Raw genomic sequence first — 6,279 nt, 5'->3', positions numbered from 1 at the left:
TGTTTTAGGCTGAGGAAGTTGGCAGACCACTGTGAAGGTCCCCTCACCCTTGTTCTAGAATAGCTTCCCACCAGGGCGTGCTGGGGTGGTGTCGAGCCAGCAGAGACCCGAGCTGTGAATCCCGTCTCTCTACAGAGCACCCAGTAATGTTGCACAGGACGTCTCTGTGCTCACGGAGCAAACAGGTGTGAGCAGGTGGATCTGCTTCAGAAACAGCCTTTTCCTCTGTCCCGGGCCTTGGTGTTCACTAGCTCAGCTGGTCCTTGCCATGCCTGTAGGGTAGGGGTGGGGCTTCGTCGCCACTTAAGGACAAAGAAACTGAGAGGAGACGAAGGTCACAAGTAATCTGTGACTTCAGACATAACCCATGGGTTTGAAGGCTTACAAGCTGTGTTTGCCTGTTTTTCTATTGCTAATACAGAGTAGCCGAAACTGTCATTAATTTATACAGGAAAGACGTTTATTTAGCTGAAGCTTCCAGAGGCAGGAGTCCGAGGTCAGGCGACGGCATTGGGTGAGGGTCTTGGGCTAGGTCATAGTGTGGCAGGAAAGGAAGGTGGGCACGTGCTAACAACCCTCTCCCTTGGGAACTAATCCCGGCCTGAGAGGCAAGCGTTCACTGCTTCCAGAATCAAGCCAGTCCCATGAGACAGGCACTAGTCCCTCTGGTGACCTCACCCCTCATTAGGGCTCAGCCCTCAACACAGCCAGGATGGCAAGCACATTTCCTTGTGCGTGCTGGGGGACACACCATGTTCACACCACAGCACGTGTCTGCTGCTTACACTCACAAAGCAAGATAACTTCACTCAAGGTTTTTAAAAAGCATTTAAAAAATTAGACCTGCATTCCTTGATACTATTGTTGGGAATGAGACCACATTGAAATTTTAGGATAACTTAGCAGTACCTATTAAAAGTTGAACAAGCAGGCCCAAGAATTTAGCTCCGTGGTTCTACCGCCTGCCTCGCAAGCACGAGGTCCTGAGTTCAATCCCCAGTACCCCCCCTCCCCCCGCCTTGCAAAAAAGAAATTGAACAAGAATTTATCCCATGACACAGCCATCTCCCTTCATGGAATCTAACTTACACAAATACTTGACTAATGTGCCAGCTACATGCAATTAGCCTTAATAATCGTATATTTAACCCTTAGAATGTGGTATATACTATTCAAATTCTTTACATGTATTGAAAAATCTTCCCAACAATCCCAAGGTAAATATTTATGACAAGATTACAGCCATCTTTCTATATCCTTGTTACATTTTAGGGTGGTTGCCTCTTGATAATTTACAGAGAAGCATGTCTTACAATTAAGCCCATTCAGTGTGCGCTGAGTTTTAGATAGAATACAGACTTCAGAGTTGACAGGAGTTTTAAATATTATAAATCCAGTTCAGATGGGGAAATGGGGCCCCAGGCAGTCAGATGACTTGCTCAGGGTCACGCAGTGAGTTAGTACAGGAACAAACAATGACCTGGACCTACCTGACTTCTAGCATGGAGCTTTCTTCTACATAAATGTCACTTTCTGGGCTGCCTGTCCACCATGCTGCTGCCAAAAATGTGAATCATATTGCATCTCCACTTTGAGGATCAGGAAATGAAGGCATTGAAAAATTAATTGCCCAACATTGCAATAGCAAATAGGATTTTCCAGAAATGTGTGCAGTGGTCTTTCTCATTGCACGTGGTCTCTTCCAGACACTTCTTCCCGGAGAGGTGGAGTATGTTCCTGTGGGAGGGGAGACAGCTCCCTGACTCCCTCTTGTGAACATAAACACCAGCACCTTGCTTCTGGCCCATCTTTTCAAGACTCTTGGAAGGTAGAGCTGAGGGCAGGTTTGCTTTTGTCCAGTGTAATAAAGGTAATGTCTGGCTCTGGAGCAGAGGGAAGTAGGTTTGTTTGCAGCTGAAGGTTGCTGAGCTGTGAGGCAAACCCACTGGGTACACGACATCCACTGGGAGCCTTCCTGGCTGCCCTGTGGGACTTGGTGGGCCGGGGAACCTATACAGAACTGAAGCTCATGGTGCTTGCTTTGCCATGAGCTATAGTGCCCTCAGACTCTGAGCCAGGCATCTCCTGTCTTCTACCAGCATCCATATCATTTGTTAGCTTACAATAAGGGTATGTTAGTCAGCTGCCTACTGGGGTGATGAAATACCTGAGAGAAATCAAATTAAGGAGAAAAGATTTAGTTTAGCTCATGGTTTCAGGGAGTTCAGTCCCACGGCCAGCTGGCTCCATTGCTTTGAGGCCGATGATGATGCAGAAATGTCATGGCAATAGCTTTGGTGGAGCAAAGCTGTTCACCTCATGGCAGCCTGGAAGCAGAGGGAGGCGAGAAGGCCTGGAAACGAGATAGATGTCAAAGGCGGGTCCCCAAGACCTCTTCTTCCAGTGGGCCTCCTCTGTGCTAGCCCACTGGTCTCTGAATCATTGGTAGACTCATCCATCGGTGAGGTGAATGCCCCTGTGATATGATCACCTCTCGAGGCCCTGACTCTGAACCGTGCAGGGCTGGGAATCGAGCCTTTGGGGGATATTCCAGATCCAAATCGTAACACATGGTGAAATGTCGGCATCTTCCCAGTTCTTGACAGCTCCATGATTAAGATGGGATTCCAATAAGGTTATGGCTTTCTGAAAGAGGCATGAAAAAGGTCCCCTGGGGACCCTGAGGTGAGATGAGGAATCTCCCTGGGATTTGGTGCTGAATACTCTTGCCCACATGATAGTGGGGGCAGTCTGGGGCCCCCATGGCTCACCTTGAGTGAGTGTTGTTATAGTTTGGATCTTAAATGTGCTCCGATGGCCTGTGTGTTAAAGGCTTGGTCCCCAGCCCACAGTGCTACAGGGAGGTGGTGGGACCTTTAGGCAGTAGAGCCTGGTAAGAGGAGGTGAGGTCATTGGGAGTGTGGCATTGAAGCAGACAAGGGGACCTTGGCCCCTCCTGCTCTTCCCTCTTGCAGGTGAGTGGATTCCTCCCCACACACTCCTGCCTTGATGCACTGCCTCACCACAGGCCCAAAGGCAATGGGCCAACTGAACATGGACTGAAACCTCTAAGAACTGTGAGCCCGAATAAATGCTTCTCTTTTTAATTTTTTTTTTTGTACCAGGGATTGAACTCGGGTCCTGGAGCCTGCAGAGCAGGTGGTGGAACCACTGAGCTAAATCCCTGGCCCTAAATGCTTCTCTTTTTAAATTGATGATTGCAGCAGGTATTTTGTTCCAGCCACAGAAAGCTGACTGACGTAAATGTTTAGATGCTGAGTGGCAAGTGTTGACTCAAGCCTTCCAGTGGTGTTTTGGTTGCTGCTTACTTGGCTCCTGGCAGGAGGAAGAAGAGAGGTCCTCCTGCAGTCCCAGGAAAAGGCAATGTGCTCTGGATGCTGGGTCAAAGCATCCCTGTAGCTAAAGCAAATGGTGCCCACAGGAGAACAGAGGTTTGGGTGGGCCCAAGCCAAAGTTGGACGGTTGACACCTAGTGGGCGGTCACTTGGAGTTGGAAAGAAGTGTGCCTTGCTTACTGCCTCGGACCTGCTCTCCTCTTGTGCCCTTTCCCTCACCTGTGCCATGCACTGCTTTAAAGGGGGTGAATCAGAGGTGAGGCTGAAGTCGCCCTGCCCTCAGGGGCCAGGCTATCCTCACTTGTCTGAGGCTGCTGTGAACTCAGTGGTGGAGTGGGTAGAGCTCCAATTTTAGGGCTCTGTTGAGTTCAGGCCCCTGAGTGACATCATACCTACTCCTGCAGGGTGAAGGGTGCAGGGACTCAGCAGATGGGCTGGGGCGGGCTTCTCCCTGGGGAGAGGAAGCTAGCTGGAAGTCCTGGCTGGGTCTCAAAGTCATTGCACTATTGTAGGACCCAGATTGGGGTGGTTTCTGCATCCCTCCACTCAGGGACACGGAGTTCTTGCCCCTGCCAGGTTGGGTGCTAGAAAACCTGTGAGACATTTGGGTCCTACAGTCTCTGTGACCTCTGAACCACAGGCCCCTGTGGATGAGTGGCTTTGCCCACTGAAACTGCAGACAGAAAGGAGTAGAGGAAGGCGAGCCCCAAAGGAGCCCCCAGCGCCTTTCCTAGGACTGAACTGTGATTAACTTCTCCCTCTGCCCAGTCCGGCTTCCTCTGTCTTCTTACAGAGTCCTGCATACAAACTCTCTGCCGCAGTCTTTTTCCATCAGGGGAGGTGGAGGCACACAGGAAGGCAGAGAGGAGAGATCAGATCAGGAGGAACCCGACCTTCAGCTCCAGGCAATCCTCACTAAGCTCCTGATCCTGTTCTTTCCCACCTCCATTCTCCGAGCGCTGGTCTTCATCTTGGTAATCTTAAAATGACAGAATGGGATGAGTCCTTGCCGAGGACTGTGTTGTAAGGTGGGAAAGGGCTGGCCTCCAGTCTGTTGGCAATCATGGTCCATTGCAGACAGAATCGCTGCCTTCTACCTGAGCTCAGGCTGCAGCTGCGTTGAGGGAGCTGGTGGTGGAGGAGGGGAGCAGAGAGCAGGTTAGCACTGAGGGTCGAGGGTCGTAAAGTGGCAGCCAAGTGGTCTGGACACATTCCTCCGGAAGCCACTTCCCTGGGGACGGAGTGAGGATGAGCCTCTATCCTTCCCACGGGGCCTGGTTGCCATGGCAGCAGGAGTGGCCCTTCCCTGAAGACTCCAAATGGAGCCATGCTGGTCTGAATCACACTCAACCTCCACCCTTTTAGTGCTCTGAAATGAGCTTCTGAAGTAAAATATTCAGGGCTGGTCACAGAGCCTTCTGTCCGGTATCCTTTTTGCATATGCAAAACCAATACTTTCATACTTGCATTGTGTGTAGACTTTTATTTTATTTTATTTTATTTTGCGTAGACTTTTAAAAAGAAAGTTTTATGTGGCTGTGGCCAAATAATTTGGTGAACATTACTATGTTACAGACACAGAAATGCTCTTTTTTGTGCCAAGTAATTGTGAAATTGGATTTCCTTTTATACTCCAATCAAAAGACATTAGTTTATTAAAGTTGCTATGTGTCTTACTTCTCCTTACCTTTCTCACCATCAAATTTTTAATAAATGACTTGCAGTGAACTGTTTTGTTTGAATAGTGTGCTTCACACCAGAAAGTGGAAGAAATGGAAACGAGTATAAATCAATACAATTTGATAATCTGCTACCTGTTTGGGTAGATTCATAAGTAAATATGTTTTTAAGAGTTTTCTTGGAGAAGTTAATAATAGTAATTATTGCCATTTTTCAAAGACCAACTAATCTCTTCCAGGTACTTTGCCAAACAGTCAACAAAATTATATATAACCCTCAAGTGAAGTTCATCAAGTGTTGAATCTGTTTACAGATGCAAATCCGACAGCCATAGCGTCTTCACTAGGGTGCTGTGGAAATGTCAGTGTAGCACACAGTCTGCCTCCTTCACTGTCCATCTTGTGTGTTTGGCTTGCTGTTCTCTGGTGAGGAGGAAACTTACAGAGCTTTGACATTTTTAGCAACAGATCTTTGAAGAGAGAGGATGTGATTAGGATACAAATGGATCCTTTTTCTTTAAATATAGATATTCCAGATGCATATTTCTTTGAAACACCACTTCAATATGAATTAATTCAGAAAATATTTATTGAGCACCCTCTGTGTGCCAGGGCGGAGCTGAAGGTCCAGGGAATTCAACAAAATCGCAAGATGGTGCTTTGCACGTCCTGATCTGGCTCTGCACAGGAGGAGCAATTCTTATCTTTAAAAATAGCTTCATTTTTCACATGCCAAACAGTCCATCCGAAGTGTAAATGTGGATGGTTTTTAGTATATTGACAGATATGTACAACCACCCACACAGTTGATTTTAGGGCATTTTTATCACCTCAGAAAAAAATCCCACGCCTTCCATCCATCATCTCCCATTGGCCTGAGCCCCAACTGGACATCCTACTTCCTCGATCTAGATTTCCCCGCTCTGAGCATCTCTTATAATGGGATTGCATAACACGTGGCCCTTATGTCTGGCCTCTTTCGCTCAGCATGATGCTCGCGAGGTTCCTCCACACTGTAGCAGGTGTCAGTATTTCATTCTTTTTTATGGCCATAAAATATGGGTAGGAGGTGTGGTCAAATATATAGTGAATGTTTAGAGTTTTAAAAATTTTATTACAGTATAAGGTGCATTGTCATGAGTTCCCTTCAAAAGCCTGCTCCCTTGCTTTGAACACACTGATCCCATCATTTCGGAAGCTGTTCTGGAAGGGTTTTTTTCCTGAGTGTCTTTATGAGGTGTGAT

This window comes from Heterocephalus glaber, unplaced genomic scaffold (assembly GCF_053883595.1).
Source record: "Heterocephalus glaber isolate CG9 unplaced genomic scaffold, H.glaber_assembly_v1.0 deba00000331, whole genome shotgun sequence".
In the NCBI taxonomy this organism is placed as follows: Eukaryota; Metazoa; Chordata; class Mammalia; order Rodentia; family Bathyergidae; genus Heterocephalus; species Heterocephalus glaber.
The sequence above is the reverse complement of the archived record's forward strand: the minus strand, read 5'-3'. Positions refer to the sequence as shown.